The sequence below is a fragment of the Balaenoptera borealis genome (genome assembly GCF_965194805.1).
Source record: "Balaenoptera borealis genome assembly, chromosome: X".
In the NCBI taxonomy this organism is placed as follows: Eukaryota; Metazoa; Chordata; class Mammalia; order Artiodactyla; family Balaenopteridae; genus Balaenoptera; species Balaenoptera borealis.
The window spans coordinates 31,583,121-31,602,919 of record NC_138881.1 but is presented as its reverse complement, the minus strand read 5'-3'; the positions used below and the strand labels follow the sequence as shown (position 1 = coordinate 31,602,919).

Genomic DNA, 19,799 nt, shown 5'->3' with positions numbered 1-19,799 from the left:
GAAACTTGTGTCAAGATGTGGACACTCCCTGTTTTATGATAAGAATCAAGTCACCGGGAGAAGAGAAATAAGTGTTATATTCTGACTATAATAATAGCTAACCTTTTCTGAATGCTTGCCATGAGCCCAACACAAGGTATATAATGAAATTTTTACAACCCTATCAATAAGGATTCCAAACAGCAATTCCCTGCCCCAATTTAGCAAATAAGGAAACTGAAAGAGAGACTTTAACAAAGTGTCCTAAGGGTGCCTTTCTAGTCAATGGTGGAAATGGGTTACCACAAGGTAAAGTCCACAGCCCATGGGTTTAACAAAATGCTTCAAAGTCTTTAATATTAGAAACTGTAGGATTAGATAAAAGCCAAAAAACAAACAAAAGAAAGCAAAACAAAAACCAGAAGATGATTTAGTTAAGTGAGGTAACATGAATTTTATTGCTTAATATCTTAAGAAATTAAAAAGTCACAAATAATAAAACATTAAATAACACAATATGACAATACATACAAAACATCATTTTCAGAAGTTCCTAGACTACAGGTAAGGAGAGGTATTTATTTATCTATCTATCTATCTATCTATCTATCTATTTATTTTTATTGGGGTATAGTTGTTTTACAATGTGTTAGTTTCTACTGTACAGTGAAGTGGAGTTCCCTGTGCTATACAGCAGGTTTTCATTAGTTATCTATTTTATACATATTAGTGTATGTATGTCAATCCCAATCTCCCAATTCATCCCATCCCCCCTTTCCCCCCGTGGTGTCCATATGTTTGTCCTCTACATCTGTGTCTATTTCTGACTTACAAACTGGTTCATCTGTACCATTTTTCTAGATTCCACAAATATGTGTTAATATACGATATTTGTTTTTCTCTTTCTGACTTACTTCACTCTGTATGACAGTCTCTAGGTGCATCCATGTCTCTACAAATGACCCAATTTTGTCCCTTGTTATGGCTGAGTAATATTCCATTGTATATATATATACCACATCTTCTTTATCCATTCGTCTGTCGATGGATATTTAGGTTGCTTCCATGACCTGGCTATTGTAAATAGTGCTACAATGAACATTGGGGTGCATGTGTCTTTTTGAATTATGGTGTTCTCTGGGTATATGCCCAGTAGTGGGATTGCTGGATCATATGGTAATTCTATTTTTAGTTTTTTAAGGAACCTCCATACTGTTCTCCATAGTGGCTGTATCAATTTACATTCCTACCAACAGTTCAAGAGGTTTCCTTTTCTCCACACCCTCTCCAGCATTTGTTGTTTGTACATTTTCTGACGATGCCCATTCTAACTGGTGTGAGGTGATACCTCATTCTAGTTTTGATTTGCATTTCTCTAATAATTAGTGATGTTGAACATCTTTTCATGGGATTGTTGGCCATCTGTATGTCTTCTTTGGAGAAATGCCTATTTAGGTCTTCCGCCCATTTTTGGATTGGGTTGTTTGTTTTTTAGATATTGAGCTGCATGAGCTGCTTATATATTTTGGAGATTAATCCTTTGTCCATTGATTCATTTGCAAATATTTTCTCCCATTTTGAGGGTTGTCCTTTCATCTTGTTTATGGTTTCCTTTGCTGTGCAAAAGCTTTTAAGTTTCATTAGGTCCCATTTGTTTATTTTTGTTTTTATTTCCATTGCTCTAGTAGATGGGTCAAAATGATCTTGCTGTGATTTTTGTCCAAGAGTGTTCTTTCTATGTTTTCCTCTAAGAGTTTTATAGTTTCTGGTCTTACATTTAGGTCTTTAATCCATTTTGAGTTTATTTTTGTGTATGGTGTTAGGGAGTGTTCTAATTTCATTCTTTTACATGTAGCTGTCCAGTTTTCCCAGCACCACTTATTGAAGAGAAGGAGAGGTATTTAACTTAAAGGTGAATTAAATCTGGTAGGTATAGTATTAAAAAAGGAACAGATTTCTAGTAATTTCTGCATGGGATCATAGTTCTGTCTCCTGCAGTAATCCTAGATGCCCATTAGAGAAGCCTTGATTAAAGCATTATTAACAAGCCCTGTGTCTGTTTGGCCATTGGAGACTTCCGTATATGCTTGGGGATAATTTTCCAAACCCAATTAGATGTAGAGAGTTAAGGCATATTAGCTTCTCCCAGGATAACTTCATGTTGGACCCTACAAAACCCAGTGAAACATTGTTAAGTGGTTTATCCACCTCCTCACAGCTCATTCAACTTCTGAGTGGTTCCCAATGACTTGAGAAGTTTTCTCTCTTCCAAGACTCAACTTTGCTATATTCTCTAATTATTGCAAATCATGAGAGCAATTTCTATGGCAGATTATGTTGGCAAATTCTCTTCAACTACCTCCTTTTTCTTTATTATTCATTTTGCTATCTCTTTTTGTTGTTGTTAGAATTTCACCTCTTCCTATAAAATGGAGAAGGTTGATGGGCATTGGCCAGATATTTTCATTAGATATAACTTTTGTTCCAAATACTGCATCTAAAGTTCCCAGAGTTAGAAAATATTCAACTCATTTCTCATGCATTAGAAAAATCATGAAAAGTGTAATAGATGATTCTGGGTCAGAATTTTAAAAATTAGCACTATGTTTCCTGTTTATAATTTACCACTTTTTTGATTACCACTCAAAAAGAACTTAAGCACAAGCTAGTAGCCCCCCAGTTACCCTCCTTGCCGGCAGCCCCTCCTCTTCCAATCTTCCAAATTAAATTTCATAAAGTGAAAATCATTATTAAAGGTAAAGAAAAAAAGTTAAACATGTTCCCTAAAGCAGTTTCTAATAATCCCACAATATACAAGCAAGTAAATTTATATGGATAATATTTTTTAAAAATCAACATTATAGCAAAAATTGAGTAGAACTTGAGATGTGATTATTCAATGTTTCTGAACAGAGGCAGACCTTATTAATTTAGAAGAAAAGCAAGAATATACATGAGGGAAGATCAAGTTGGTTAACTGCTTGCATTGCTTCCCACTCCCTTAGCAGATGTTACCATTTCACCCACTTCTCTTAAAAATAAAATGAATAAATGCTTTTCACTGGTTCTTGGAAAATCTTTTCTATTTATTGAGTGCCATTTAACTTCCCTTCATAATACCCTGTGAAATATTATAAGGGAATCTAATTTTAGCTTTAATATTAGCAGGTAGGACTATGGCTAAGTAACTCGTCTCCAGGTTACAGAGAGGCTGTCAGAACATAAGAGTATTCAAGTCTTCTACCTCCCAAAATATTCACTTGGCAACACAAAAATAAAATTTTAACTATGGATATGTCTACGTTACATCAAAATAGCAGATTGATTCAGCTGGGGAAAAAGCATATGCACATTTATGGCATTGTATTGTCAAACATATGAACTGATTTTTTTTAATATTTTCATTTTGATTTGGGTGCTGTGAGGACACAGCTGAAATGTGACAAACACTAAGTTAGCAATTGAAATTCAGAAGAGCCAATTTTGAAAAACACTCATTATGTTGATCATCCACACATATACTTTTGGACACACATTTATTAACAAAACCTGTTTCCTATCACTCCTATATGTCCTTTTAATGACCATCATGATCAAGCGTTTCCTATGCTTCAGATACAGCAGGGTGTGAAATGCAACTAATTTCTTAAGATGTAATAATTTCAGAGCAATGCATAGAGAGTAACAGGAGTTTCATTCATATCATGGTGACAGCTTGGCTCTCCTTGATTTTACATACACTAGAGAGAGTGTATGTAATGTATTGAAAAAGAGACCTGGCTTGGGTGGTCTCCTTGTCACAGCTCTGTCATCACCTTAGTGGAGGAATGTAAAGAATATCATTTAGTCCCTTCCAGCCTCTTCTGCCTTGTCATTTTCAGAAGAAGGGAAAGAAGGCAGAAGGGAAGGAGGTTGGTAAGGAAGCTGAAAAAGAAATGAAGGGAGGAAAAGGATAGAGGGAGGGAACATATAAAGGGAAGGGAAGGAAAGGAAATAATAAAATAGTGGAGGGAGGAAGAAAGAAAAGGAGAAATAAGACAAGCATAGTTAGCTGAATAATGGCCCCGCAAAATACCAAGATCAGATCCTGGAACCTGCACATGTTACTTCATATGGCAAAATGGACTTTGCAGACGTGATTAAATTTAGAATCTTGAGAAAGGTATATTATCCTGGATTATCTAGGCAGGCCTAAAAGTCCTTATAGAGAAAGGCAGAGGGGGATTTTACAAACAGAAGAGAAGTAGGCAAGTGTGACCACAGAAGCAGAGACTGGAGTATTGACCAAAGAGTTCCAACAGCTACCAGAAGCTGGAAGAAACAAGAAATGGTTTTTCTTCTAGACCCTTTGGAGAGATCATGGCTCTGTGGACACCTGGATTTTGGCCCAGGGATACTGATTTTAAACTTTTGCCCTCTAGAACTGTGAGAAAATAAATTTCTATTGTTTTAAGCTACATAGTGTGTGACAATTTGTTACAGTAGCCATAGGAAGTGAATACAACAAGGGGCAAAAATGTGTTGTTGTTGTTATTATTATTACGATTAGTTTGCTGGGGCTGCCATAACAAAATATCATATACTGGGTGGCTTAAACAACAAAAATTTATTTTCTCACAGTTCTGGAGGTTAGAAGTCCAAGATCAAGGTGTCAACAGATTTGGTTCCTTCTGAGGCCCGTCTCCTTGGCTTGCAAATGGCCATCTTCTTGCTGTGTCCTCACATGATCACTCCTCTGTGTGTGTGCATCCTTAGTATCTGTGTCCAAATTTCCTCTTCTTGTAAGAATACCAGCCAGACTGAATTAGGGTCCACCTTAAGGACCTTATTTCAATGTAATCACCTCTTTAAAGGGCCTATCACCAAATACAGTCACATATAGTATGGGGGGTTAGGGGTTCAACACAATAATTTCAGCAGGGCACAATTCAGCTCATAACAACACATAAAACTCATATATTATTTTCTGCCTCACTCAACATATCCACTGAAACAGAAACAAGATACATTCAATCTCTTCATCTGTTCAGCAAGCATTTATTAAGCACTATATGCCAAGTGGCATGCTTTGTGCTGAGAATAACATGATAAATGTGACAACATACTTCCACTCAAGTTTTCAGAGTGTAGCATAACTGATAAAATCATTACAATGAAGTGTTGTATTCTAAGTGCAGTCATTGCTTACAAAGAAGAGAATTCAATTGTGTCTGAGGTTTGGAGGCAGTAGGGTATAAACACTGTAGATAAGAGAATTATTGATTTGGATCAGGAATAGCAGTAAGATCTCACCCATGGAAGAGCTAAGGAATGGTGATCCTCTGAGAAAGAAAATGTTCAAAATATGGAAGAGAAGAACATGTAGAACTTTAAATAGGTCAGTAGAAGCTAGATTCTTGGATTCAAAAGGAGGTAGGGCTTCCCTGGTGGTGCAGTGGTTGAGAATCCACCTGCCAATGCAGGGGACATGGGTTCGATTGCTGGTCCGGGAAGATCCCACATGCCGCGGAGCAACTGGGCCCGGGCGCCACAACTACTGAGCCTGCGCTCTAGAGCCCGTGGGCCGCAGCTGCTGAGCCCGTGTGTCACAGCTGCTGAGGCCCAAGTGCCTGGAGCCCGTGCTCCGCAGAAAAGAGAGGCCACCGCAATGAGAGGCCCGCGCACCACAACGAGGAGTAGCCCCAGCTTGCCACAACTGGAGAAGGCCCACGCGCAGCAACGAGGACCCAACACAGCCAAAAATAAATAAATAAATAAATAAATTTTTTAAAGGAGGTACAGAGTAAGAAATGAGGTAAAAATCTATTCATAAATGGCCTATTTTGCCACCGTTTGAGTTCTCTTGCAGGCAATGATGGATAAGTGAAAATATTAAGTAAGGAAGTAATATGATTAGATTTTTATCTTAGCAAGATATTATGAAGGATGAAGTAGTATGGAAAAGAATTGAAGTGAAATAAGGTGGATGCAGTTAGAAAGTAAAGAGGCCAAGGGAGAAATGATCAGGGCTTCCATTAGGGAAAGATCAGCACAAATGAGGGAAGAGTATGGATGTGAAGGATGAAAAAGAAGAAAATTGAATTTAGAACTTGATATAAAATAGAAAGGGTGAAAAAAAGAAAAAAAAAATAGAAAGGGTGAAAAAAAGAAAAAAAAAATAGAAAGGGTGAACAGAATGAGGTCAAGCTTCCTTGGATGATGATATCCTCAAGGAGAATAAGGTATATTGTTTTATAATGGACTTATGATGGAACTAATCAACTCAGGTCTAGACATGCTGAGTTCAACACACTTATATCTAGGGGTGGGCCCTATCTGCTTGGCAGTGGGATTTATGGATATCAAGGACCCAGGAGCCATATCTGTGATAGAGATTTAGATTTAAGAGTCATCCAGGTATAAGTGGCTATTAATAACATTATTGTAGACATAAGTCACTGAATGAGAGTTTGTAGAGTAACAATTAGCGCAGGGTTGTCTGAGGAATTCTGAGGGAAATCAACTCTTCAGATATAAGCAGTAAAAAAATCAAAAGTGGTTAGAGGAGCTGGAAAAGAACTGGAATAAAATGGTACCCCAAGAAATCAAGGTCAGTTAACATTCAAGAAGGGAATGGATTCTGGTGTCAAGTGGAGAATAGGTCAGGAAATATGACAACTGTGTCCACTGCATTGAGAATTAGGAGATCATTAATAATACTGGCAAGACCAATTACAATGGAGTCATGAGGGAAAAATAATTACAGTGGGAATAAAGAAAATGGGAAAGGAAAAATTGATTTTTTTCAGCCAGCTTTTAAAGGTTTTTGTTATACGACTAATCCATAGATACAGTATTTTATAAAATATCTATGCATTGCATCACAATCAGACACAAAGCAAACTTAAAATTCTCTCTTCATGTTTCCCCCTATATTTCTCTCCTTAGATGTAACCACCATTAACAAATTGATGTGTAACCTTCTATTTTATTTATTGGACCTTTATGTGAATATATGTATTAAGCACATATTTATTTTTAAAGCAAAACACAATATCTAAAAGCCATAAAGAAAAAGATTGACAGAACAAGCCTTATTAAAATAGACTTTTATATTCTAAAGTAATTCATAAAGTTTGAAGATAAAAGACTGTAAGATGGTATTTTTTATCATATTCAGCAGACAGGGATGGATAGCCAGAATGAGTGATATGTAAATACTCACAAACTAAATGGAAAAGCCATACAATTCAATAGAAAAATGACCAAGACTATAAACATGAAATTCACAAAAAGCAAATATAAATGATAGATTACCATATGAAATATATTCAACCTCATTGATTATCAGGGAAATTCAAAATGAAACAAGAGTTTTATTCACCTATAAGATTTACAACAGTGTGATAGCTTGTTGTCATCAATTATTGGTGAAGCTGTAAGGAAAAGGGCACTCCCACATACTCTTGTAAGAGTGTAATAGGATAATTTTTAACAGGCAATTTTTGCAATACCTACTGAAATGTTAAACACACATATGTTTTGGCCCAGCAATTATCCTTCTAAAAATACTCACATGGGACTTCCCTGGTGGTGCAGTGGTTAAGAATCCGCCTGCCAATGCAGGGGACACAGGTTTGATCCCTGGTCCCGGAAAATCCCACATGCTGAGAAGCAACTAAGCCCATGCGCCAAAACTACTAAGCCAGTGCTCTAGAGCCCGTGAGCCACAACTGCTGAGCCCGTGTGCTGCAACTACTGAAGCCCATGTGCCTAGAGCCCATGCTCCACAACAAGAGAAGCCATCGCAATGAGAAACCCGCGCACCTCGATGAAGAGTAGCCCCCTCTCACCGCAACTAGAGAAAGCCTGTGTGCAGCAACAAAGACCCAACGCAGCCATAAATATAAATAAATAAATAAATAAATAAATACACATATATACAAAAATATAAGTACTAGGATGCTCACTACTGCATTATTTGTAATGGCAAAAAAAGAAAAAGAATAGAGAATCAAGATGTCCATCAAAAAGAGAGTGGCTAAACAAATCACATTCTCCACTCAAGGAGTCACAGACACTAAGACAGAGAAGTGTGAAGCCCTTGTCTCCGCAAAGCCAGGAGCAACAATACCAAGAAGAGTATCACTGAAATTCAGCAGCTGTCTGAGGTCATATCCTTTTCAAGACTCAAGGCATGACTTGCAGGGATGGAGGAAATGGGCACTGAGACTCCCTTCTGTTACAAGAGTGAGGTATCTATGGTAAGGGAGCAAAGAATGCGGACTGTAGATGGAAAAAAATGTAAAGGGAAAGAGATCTCAAAAGTAGAGGTAGAAAGGCGGAGAATTAAGAAAAAAGAAAGCATCCAGATGATATTTTTTTAGAAAACCAGAGTCTATAAAACAATTAACTAAGTAATTCAGTAATGGTTTGATTTATTTTTCACTGGAATATCCTGTGCATATGAGATTGAGGGCATGTGGGTATCCCGTACAAGTAGAAGGAGATCCTATCATCTATGAGTACTTAAAAAACATTGGTGTGGAATAAAATTTGGGAGGAAGATTAGTCTTCAGAGGACAGCCCAGCAGGAAAACAGGGATTTGATCACACAATCCAACCATTCTAAAATTTTAGCATGAATCAGAGGGCTCATTTCAATACAGAATGCAAGCTCTACCTTAGGCAACTAGTGAAAGAAGAGTAAAGTAAATCTAAAGTAATAAGAAGAAAGAAAATTATACAGTTGGTGCAGAAATCAATAGAAAATAGAGAAAATCAATGAAAACGAAATCTGGTTCTTTGAAAAGATCAACACAATTAATAACCATTTAGCCAGAATAACCAAGAATAAAAGAGATAAGATACAAATCAACAATATCAGCAATGAAAAAGCAAACATTACTGATTCCACTGGCATAAAAGTATTAATAACTCTATGCCCTTAAAGTCAGTAACTTAGATGAAATAGACCAATTCTCTGAAAGACATGAACTACCAAAAATCACTCAAGGAGAAATGGGTAACCTGAAGAGTCCCAAATCTATTAAAGAAATCGAATGTGTAGTTTAAAATCCCTCCTCCCCTTCCCCCCCAAAAAACCCTGCAGTCTGAGTGGTTTCACTATAGAATCATCACCAAAGTTTAAGGAAGAAGTAAGATCACTTCCACACAACCTCTTCCAAAAACCAAGAGAACACTTCCAAGCTCATTTTATAAATCTATCAGTACCTTAATACCCAAACCAAAGGCATTAAAATTAAATATAGCTATATACTAATATCTCTAATTAACAAAGATGCAAAAATCCATAAAAAATATTAGCAAATTGAATCCAGCAACATATAAAAATGAAAATACATCACAACTAAGTGGGGTTCATCACAGGAACTCAAGGCCAATTCAACATACAAAAAAATTAATATAATTCAGCATGTTAAAACACTAAATTTTAAAGTATGATTCTATTAATAGGTGCAGAAAATCATTTGACAAAATTCCACATTCATCCATGATAAAAACGCTCAAAAACTAGTAACAGAGGGGAGTTTCCTTAGTCTAATTGAAGGTATCCACAAAAAACCCTACAGCTAACATTATACCAGAAGGTATGAGATTGAATGCCTTCACCTTAAGATAAGGCAAGGAAGCCTTCTCTGACCACTGCTATTCAATATTTTATTAAAAGTACTGTCTAGATTAGTAAAGCAAGAAAAAGAAATACCAGATATACAGATTGGGAAGGAAGAAATAAAACTTTATTCTCAGATAACATGATTGTCTATGTAGAAAATCCCAAAGAATCTACTACAAAACTAGAACTAATAAGTGAGTTTAGCAAGGTCACGTGATACAACGTCAGTACACATAAGTAAATTGTATTTCTATATACCAGCAAAACATAATTGGAATTTAAAATTAAAAAATGATAATGCCATTTATAATTGTACCCCCAAAATGAAGTACTTGGGTACAAATCTAATAAAATACGTGCAGGATCTATATGTGAAAAACTACAAAACACTGATGAAAGAAATCCAAAATTTAACTCAAAAAGAATCATATGTATATTATAACATATATATTAAGTGTACCAGAGTCTATACTGATATAATAAATAAATAATTAAATTAATTAATTAATTGGAGGAAGACAAATCTTCCTTACAGAATAATTCCAAGTAATTTATGTCAGTATGACCCAGAAAGTGCATTTAAATTCTCTTAACTTCCCTTGAGTGTAGCCTGGACTTAGTGACCTGATTCCAAAGAGAAGGGTATGGATGCAAGGTAGAGTAACTTTACAATGGAGAAACCTAGCATAGCAAATTGGGTCCAGGGGTCAAGGTTAAAATCGCCAATGATAAGTCATGCTGATAGCATGCACACATCTATATAATGTCATTAGAATGACATTTCACCTATGTGGTATTCTTTACAAAATCCCATAACCCAGTCTAATCATGAGGAAACATCAGATAAACTCAAAAGGAGGGACATTCGACAAGGTACTTGACCAGTACTCCAAAAAACTGTCAAGTAGTCCCATGGCTACTTTGGCACTTCAACAGAAAGCAAGGAAAGTCTGAGTAATTGTCACCGTCCAGAGAAGACCAAGGAGACATGACAAATGTAATGTGGTATTCTGGATTAGATCCCGGAACAGAAAAATAAAAATTGATTTGTGCAAAACTAATGAAATCCAAATGAAGTCCATAATTTAGTTATAAATAATGTGCCACTGTTGGTTTTTTTAGTTTTGGAAGGTGTATCACAGTTTTTAAGACGTTAATAATAGGAGAATCTAGGAAATGGGGGATACAGAACCGTTCTGTAATCAAGGTAAAATTATTCCAAAATAAATTTTATTTTAAAAATTCTTTCAAACTTAAATAAAAATAGTTCTTAAGACTCCTGAACACACACACACACTTACACACACAAAATATACACATAACATATACACAGAGATACACAGATTGCTGGGCCTCAGGAGGCTGCCCCAATAGTTATCCTGACTCAGACATTTCTCCTAATGGTTCTCACCTGCCTCATCTGGCAGTACAGGCTATGGAGCTCACCACACAGATTTTTGACCTCCTGTCTCTGTATTCACAGGGATCCATAAAAGGAGCCAAGAAGAGATGGTTTGGGCTGATACCAAGATTCACCCTACTGCTGGACCTGGTGATATACATCTGTTCCCTGTTTTATTTACCTGCAAAGTAATTAAACTCTATACAAACCCCTGGGATGCCAGGGCTTTTGAGGCCCAAACTTTCTTGCCATCTGTGTTTTCTGAGAATTATTGTGAGACAGATTATGCTTGGAAGGCATTCTCCATTCTCCAAGCAGGCATCTATCAATCAGCAAATTCAGTGATTTCAAACTCTCCACTGAGCAAACATCACAGCTCATTTTGCAGGCTTGGAAGACAGTTCATGCTTCCAGGAGCAGGCTCAGAAATACTCTGGGAAATGTTTTTACATGCCGTCCTGCCAAATCCCCCAACAGACAAGTAATGCTCACTTCCTACTCACTGCCAGACTATGTTCCAAAGCCAAGACCGGGAGACAGACTGTTTGCAGCCTCCAAAGGAAGGAAGGTTCAACTATTAGAGACAAGCGATTGAATAAATAAACCCTACAACCTAAACCGATTTGTTCACGCACAGCTATTAGTTTGCTTTTGGTAGATACACAACAAGAGCAGCCACAGTTCTGATGTGGGTAACGGCTGAAGAAGCCCCAAAGCCTCACTTCCAGGTCATACTAAAAGCCAGCTTTGAATCAAACTCTAGCATATACCCATTTATTAATTACCCATTATCAAGTGTCCATAAAGCAGTTCAGGCAACTTGGGAGTGGCACCTGATAAGTGCGTTTTTAACAAGCATATTAGATGATCCTGAAGCACACAACAGTGTTAAAACCACTGCCTCAAGTTGTGCCTACATCAGAGACGATTCTTGCCTTAGCTGCCTCCCATTTGGTCTCCGGGAGCTGGAAGAGACCCAGAAAGAGCTGCTGGAAGGACGCCCAGGGAAGGCAACATTTGAGGCAGATTGAAGGTGCATTACACATGCTCTTGAGCTTGTTTATTTTATAAAGCATAGAAAGTATCTGAGGAGACTATTTTTAAATACAGGGTTATGGAACGTACCCCCGACATGCTGAATCTGCATGCTTGCTGTGGGAGAGTCATATATATTTTTCAAAATCTCTGTGATCAATTCTAATGCATGTTTGTGAATCATTGGTATTGAGCTAGCCAAAAGTCCCTTTCCATTTCTCCTGCTCCAGTTCTAGAAGCTTCCAACAATAGAAAAATATTGCATTTTTTTTGTACCCAGAGTTGCTATTATCACTGGGTTCTCAGGCAAGTCATTTAACACATCAAAACTTCAGTTTTCTCACAAGAAAATACACTAATATAGATACCCTGGTAAAATGTTATCCCAATTCCAATCATCTAATTAGCCACAAAGTTTTGTTTGCAGGTGTGTCAGGGGACAATATTTTGATAATAACCAAGGCTTTTCTTTCTCCCATTTTCTTGATAATCTGAGATCCTTCACCCATTGGGTCACTGGCATTACATGAGTCAGAGGAAGGCTTATCCACCTGAGAATAAAGAAATTGAGTTTCTGAGTAGATATTTTAAACTGGTAGAATATACGAGTTATGAAAACCTGGTACTCCAGTAAACTCAGCCTTGAAGGAAGCAGAACTAGAGTTTATGCTATATGTATTCTATTCAAAGGGTTGTATAAGGATGTGAGAACAGTTTCCTAGCCTATCCTGATAAACAATCCATGTACTTGCTTTAGGGAAAGAAAAATAATTGACAGACTTGATCAAGGAAGTTAAATTGTGGATTAAATGTCCCCAGCCTGTTTCCTAGGGCTTAGGGTTAGTGGGACCCAAACATAAGAGGGGTTAGGGAAAGGTCCCTGGAGAAGTCCCATGGCTACTTTGGCACTTCAATTTAGAGTAGTTAAGTTATGAGTATATGTTCTCAATGTGGTGGTTGGAGGAGCATCCAAAAGTGGTTTACACCTTTCAGAGGGACATAAAAATGGCTGAAAGTATACTGGCAACTTGGTTAGACCCCAAAATGAAGAAAAATGAACACACATATTGAGCTGTAATAAACTGGGCACCACAGAGCAGGGGGGCATGGACGTTTGAGTTACAGAGGCAGTTGATAGATGTCAACCAATAATACCATTTAAGTTTATTCATTTCAGCCAAAGTCAGTATTTAGTTGGTTCCACTGCTAAGTTATACATAATAAATGACATATATTCCCCAAGCGCCACCTTATTTATAAATCCCCTTGGAACACAAATCACCTCCAGGGCAAAAAGAAGGAAAGGAGAAACAGGAATTTCCTGAACTAGGAGAGTGCTACCCTAAAGAAAGTTGAGTTTCAATCCAGAATTTACCTTCAATTTAAAAGAATACAGTTTTCACTACTGAGCTGAAATGGAAGCTCAAAATCTAATTTTAGTTCAGGCAAAAAGATAAAGACATATTAGCCCTTTTGTGGTTAGTGACTACACTCTACCTAGGACAATTCTGCTTTCCTGATTAAAGAAAAATTATTTATTTATTATCAGATATTTCTATTCTGATGAATATGTTAATCAAGTTTCTGTCCAGAATATAGTACCCCCAAACAGTGACTATTTTATGCAAAACAGCTCATACAGTATAAGTGAATTTTTTGTTTGTAACTCTTTTTTCTTTCCTACATAATTTTAAATGCAAATATATAAAACAATAATTATACATCTATATTAATGTGCACACAATGCACAGAGATGTAATTTGTGACAACAATAACAAAGGTGGAAGGAGCTGTGTAGGAGCAGAGTTTGTGCATGCTATTGAAGCCAAGTTGGTATTAATTCAAACTAGACGGTTTTAAATTTAGCATGTTAATTGAAGCTCCCATGGTAACCACTAAGAAAATATTTTACAAATATACACAAAAGGAAATGAGAAAAGAACCAAAGCGGTACACTTCAAAAATTAAACATAAAAGAAGGCAGAGGTGAAGGAAATGAGGGGAAAAGGGAATAAGAAATCCAGAAAAAAATAGCAAAATGGCACAGGTATATCCTTCCTCATCAATAATTACATGTATGTGGGTTAAACTCCAAAAGCAATAAACAGAGATTTGCACAATAGATTTTTAAAAAACCCATAATCCAACTATATGTTCTCTACAAGAGACTCACTTTGGATCCAAAGACACAAATAGCTTAAAATTGAAAGGATGGAAAAAGATGTTACATATAAATAGTAACCAAAAGGGAGTTGGACTGGCTATACTAATATTAGACAAAATACTACTATAGGGGACAAAGAAGATTTTATATTGTGACAAATGGATCAATTCATCAATTAGATCCAAAGAAATTAATGAAGACCTAAAGAAATGGAAAGATATCCTATGTTCATGGTTTGGAAGACTTAATAGCAAAGCTACCCAAAGTAATCTACAAATTCAATGTCCTTACTATAAAAATTCCATTCATTTTTTTTTTTTGCAGAAATGGAAAAGCCACCCCTCAAACTCATATGGAATTGCATGGGGCTCCAAATAGCCGAAACAATTTTGAAAAAAATAAAAAAGAGGACTCAAACTTCCTGATTTCAAAACTAGCTGAAAAACTACAGTTAATTCTAACAGTGTGCTACTGGGATAAATACCAAAGGAATAGAATTGAGAGTCCAGAAATAAACCTATATATCTAAAGTCAACTGATTTTTGATAATGATGCCAAGACCATCTGTCTTAGTCTGCTAGGGTTGCCATAACAAAATATCACAGACTGAGTGGCTTAAAAAACAGAAATTTGTTTCTCATAGTTCTGGAGGATGGATGTCCAAGATCAAGGTTCCATCAGGATTGGCCATTATCCTTGGCTTGGAGATAGCTGCCTTCTTGCTGTGCCCTCACATAGCCTTTTCTTTGTAGATACCAGACATATTGGATTAGGGCTTCACACTTATGACCTCATTTAACCTCACCTCTCTTTAAAGTCCTATCTCCAAATACAATCACGGGGGGTGGGGAGTTAGGGCTTAAACACATGGGTTGTGGGGGAATACGATTCACTCCGTAACACTATCCAAAGTAGAAAGATTATTCTTTTCAACAAATGCTGTGGGCAGAATTGAATAACAATATATGAAACTGAAATTAGACCCTTATTTCACCTCATATACAAAAATTAACTCAAAACAGACAAAAAATTAAATGCAAAAGCTAAAATTATAAAGTCATTACAAGGAAATATAGGAATAAATTTCATGACCTTGGATTTGCTCATGTATTCTTGGACAAGATACCAAATGTATGACCAACAAAATAAATAGATAAGTCAGACTTCATCAAAATTAAAAACTTACCTTATCAAGAAAGTGAAAGACAACCTATAGAATGGAAGAGAATATTTGCAAACTATATATCTGATAAGAATCTAGTATCCAAAATATATAAAGAATTCTTACAACAAAAAGTCAAATAACCTAATTTTAAAAATGGCTGAAAGACTTGAATAGACATTTCTCCAGAGAAGATATACAAATGGACAAGCACATGAAAAGATGCTCAACATTTTTAGTTATTACAGAAATGCAAATCAAACAACTCTGAGGTGTGACTTCACACCCACTAGGATGGCTGTAATCAATAAGACAGAAAATAACAAGTGTTGGCCTCTATGAAGAGAAACTGGAATCCTTGTGCATTGCTAGTTAGAACGTAAAATGGTTCAGCCATTATGGAAAACAGTTCTTCAAAAACATTAAAAAAAAAAAAAAGTAAAACACAGAACCACCATATACCCAACAATTCCACTCCTAGATATGTATATACCCAAGAGAATTGAAAGCAAATACTCAAACAAATGCACGTATTTACATGTCCATAGCAGTACTCACAATAACCAAATGTGGAAACAGCCCAAATATATATCAAGAGATAAATGGATTAACATATGTACATACAATGGAATATTATTCAGCAGTAAAAAGGAATGAAGTACTGACACATGCTACAATACAGATGAACCTCAAAAGCATTATGCTAAATGAAAGAAGCCAGACACAAAAGGTCACATATTGTATGATTCTATTTACATGAAAAATTCAGAATAGGTATATCCATAGAGACAGACAGAAGATCGGTGTTTGCCAGGGGCTGGCGAAAGAGAGGAATGCTAAGCAACTGCTGAATGGCTACAGAGTTTCCTTTGGGGGTGATTAAAATGTTTTGGAACTAAATGGAGATGGTGGTTGCACAATTTTGTGAATATATTAAATATCACTTAATATCGTTCAGTTTAACATGATTAATTTTATGTCATGTAAATCTCACCTCTATAAAAATGAAAAATCTTTGGATTCTCAGACCAGCCCCCCACTTAGGTTACTACATTAGCACAATCATAACATTTGGTGTGCAGAGATATAACTTGTGCAACCAGGTAAAGCACCAAATTTTACTATTTTCCAATTTGCAGAGCAAATGATACATAAATTGAACATTTATGGTAAACTCAGCAATTTCTGGATTTTTCTCAGTATTATTTAAGAAGGAAATGCCAGATTTTCATCTTTGCCATCTGTTTTCCTCTGGGCTACATATACTGTGGTTGGTGGAGTATTTTATATTGTCACATTAGGGTTTGTGTTTGGTCCATAGCCACTTTCTGCTTTCTATGGCCTCTGCTGAGATGCCTCTAACTTTGTCATCAATCCCATCTTGTTGACTGCTCTTTGATGCCAGATCTATGCAAGATATGTCATCCTCCTTATCTAAACACTGAGTCCCTTCAAATCCACTGAGACTTCCTCAAAACTGTCTCCTCTCAGGGACACTAGGAATCTCTGGGTATTCAAAATCTGTCTCATTCTCAGAGAGCCAACTATACTGCAAGAAATTTGGCAATGCAAGCAACTTGGGACAGGGAGGAGATATGGGGATATATGTATACGTATAGCTGATTCACTTTGTTATAAAGCAGAAACTAACACACCATTGTAAAGCAATTATACTCCAATAAAGATGTTAAAAAAAAACCCAACACAATTGCTTTATAATCACACCCTTCCTGTGGCCATTTTTACTGTGAGGTTGCACTCCTGGAGTTCCAAATGGGAAGTGGTCAATAAATCATGTCTGATCTTATTTCATCATAAATCGGCTCTACCTAGCAGCATCCCTTTCTGCAGAATGTATTTCAATGACTTTCTTTCTCTCCTCTCCCAGTTCTCCCTTCTCTCCCACTGAGCTGCATTCCAGGGGTAGAAAAGACCAACTCTTTCATAGCTATGGGTCCTTTCAAAAGTATTGTTCAGCACTTTGGGTCTCACCTCTCGGTGTTCAAAGCAGAGCTTCTGGAAGTCAATAAACATTTTCTTTCCTCAAGCAGCTCAACTCTTACACTCAAAAAACTTTGGATATCAAGAATATTGTTAGAGTTCTAAAATTCTTTGGAAATGGAGTTAACTTTTTTGTTTTTTGCTAAAATGCTACATTTGTTGAATTTTAATTTCTGGTTAAGGTGGGCTAAATTATTTAGATCAACTCTTGCACTAAAAATAACTTAAAACATCAGATAAAATTTATGAGACATCACTTTAAATACACCAAGGAGCAGGTAAGAGCATGGAAAAATCCCAGGCCAAGGTTGTACTATAAAGTGAGAACCCAGGAAGCTTAGCAGAGAGCAAAGCAATTGGTCTCACGTCACAGCCCCCTCAACTCTGAGACGCTTTGTGTTTCCCTCATTCTGGAAGTTAGATTCTCGGGCTTGAGTAGGGATGAGGGAAAGAAGGAAGGAGGAGGGGAATAGAGAAGGCAAGACTCAGGGTCTGCCCAAGGAGGGGAGTCTGTGATCAAAAAGGGCTACATCCTTAGTACTAGAGAAAACCAGAACTAACTTATCCCCAGAGGATACAGGAAAGTTATCTTGGCACTGAGCAGAGAGAAGAGAGAAAAAAAAAAATCAATTAACATATGCCATAAATAGCCCTAATGTAGATTTACTAAGGCAAAAAAGCATTACAAGAGATAGAGAATTCAAAAAGCTGAATGACTCATTTCATCAGGAATATAAAACAACAGCATAAGCTCAACACACACACACACACACACACACACACACACACACACACACAGAGGCAAAATATACAAAATTACAATGAGAAATGGAGAAATGGATAAACCCCATAGGTGTGGAAGATTTTAGCATACTCCTACTTTGGTAACAATTACAGAAAAAAATCAATCAGGATATAAAAGATTTGAACACTATTAACAAACACAGCCTGATAGTTATGTGTGTGTATATGAATGTGTGTAAATCACTTCACCCAACAACAGCACAATACACATTATTTTCATTAACACATAGAATATTTACAAATATTCACCGTAAAGTTGATGTACTTAATTGTTATGGTAATAAAAAGGCAGCAAGTGACAACCATAACACACAGGATGTTTTGTATCGGTCTCAGCCTGTCCATAGTGATGTTATCGGCTAGAAATGCCTGGGGGCACTCATCAGGGCCCATACTACTTGTGGGAGCCCCACAGACACTTCGCCAACCAGGGCCAGTGTCCTGGCTGGACTGGCCCTTGTGGTTCTCATTATGATTGCAAGACGCACCTCAGCAACAGCCATAAGGGAAATTTGAAAAAAACAAAGCTTATTTACTCACAAGTCCTGGAGAGTACACAGCATGCCTGGGCCACACAGTGAAGCTGCGGGTAGAGAGACAGAGTGAGCAGGCACAAGCAAGTGAGCACGCACAGTCCCGGGTTCTGCCTTTACTGGGATCTACTGTGGGGTGCTCAGGGTTTCACAGGTTCACTCTTTATTGGTAAATTTAAAACCTAAGAGTGGGAATTAAAGCGCAGGAAGTGAAAAACAAGCGGTCAAACTGGTCAATAATACAAGGTCAACCAGAGCTTTCTAAAAAGGGGAACTTTGGGACTTCCCTGGTGGCACAGGGGTTAAGAATCCTCCTGCCAATGCAGGGGACATGGTTTCGGGCCCTGGTCTGGGAAGACCCCACATGCCGCGGAGCAACTAAGCCCGTGCGCCACAACTACTGAGCCTGCGCTCTAGAGCCCACGAGCCACAGCTACTGCGCCTGCGTGTCTAGAGCCCGTGCTCCGCAACGGGAAGCCACTGCAATGAGAAGCCCGCGCACTGCAAGGAAGAGTAGCCCCCGCTTGATGCAACTAGAGAAAGCCCGCGCAGCAACGAAGACCCAACACAGCCAAAAATAAATAAATAAATTTATAAAAAATAAATAAAAAGGGGAACTGGGGCAGCCTGGCTCTTCACCTAGTTGTGTAGCTGGCAATGTGTTTATTCGAGATGGATGTCTTTAAAGTGGATGCCTCAACAATCGAAAGCTTAATGTCAGGCACATATATCACAATCAAGAAAGCTCATTGTCAGGTGCTTACACTACACAGAATAAGCTTTACACTGTCGGTTGTGATTGGTAGGGAAATGGAACGGTTATACAAGTATTCACTTTTCAATTTTCTATTAAACTATGCATTTGTGTTTTATGGATTTTTCTATAATTGCATTACATTTCACAATAAAGTTGATTTAAAAATAAGGACAATTAATACTTTCACTTTCTTCCCAAGTGATACAAGGAGTTTAATGTACTTTAATTTATCCCTTCCCAACTTATTATTATTGCCATGCATTTAATTCTATATATAAATCCACTAGACATTATTAATATTTTAGCACAGTCAGTGTGCATCTGCCTATGTACTTAACTATTTTTT

The 19,799-nt window shown here is 37.1% G+C and overlaps 1 pseudogene across 1 annotated transcript in view; it reads right to left on the bottom strand.

Moving 5' to 3' along the window:
- LOC309621122 (melanoma-associated antigen B16 pseudogene) overlaps positions 1–19,799 on the bottom strand; it is a 416,880-nt pseudogene that overhangs the window by 186,165 nt on the left and 210,916 nt on the right. The window contains exon 5 of the transcript XR_014249875.1: positions 18,704–18,746. The product of XR_014249875.1 is annotated as a melanoma-associated antigen B16 pseudogene (transcript). The remainder of the gene's footprint in view (positions 1–18,703; positions 18,747–19,799) is intronic.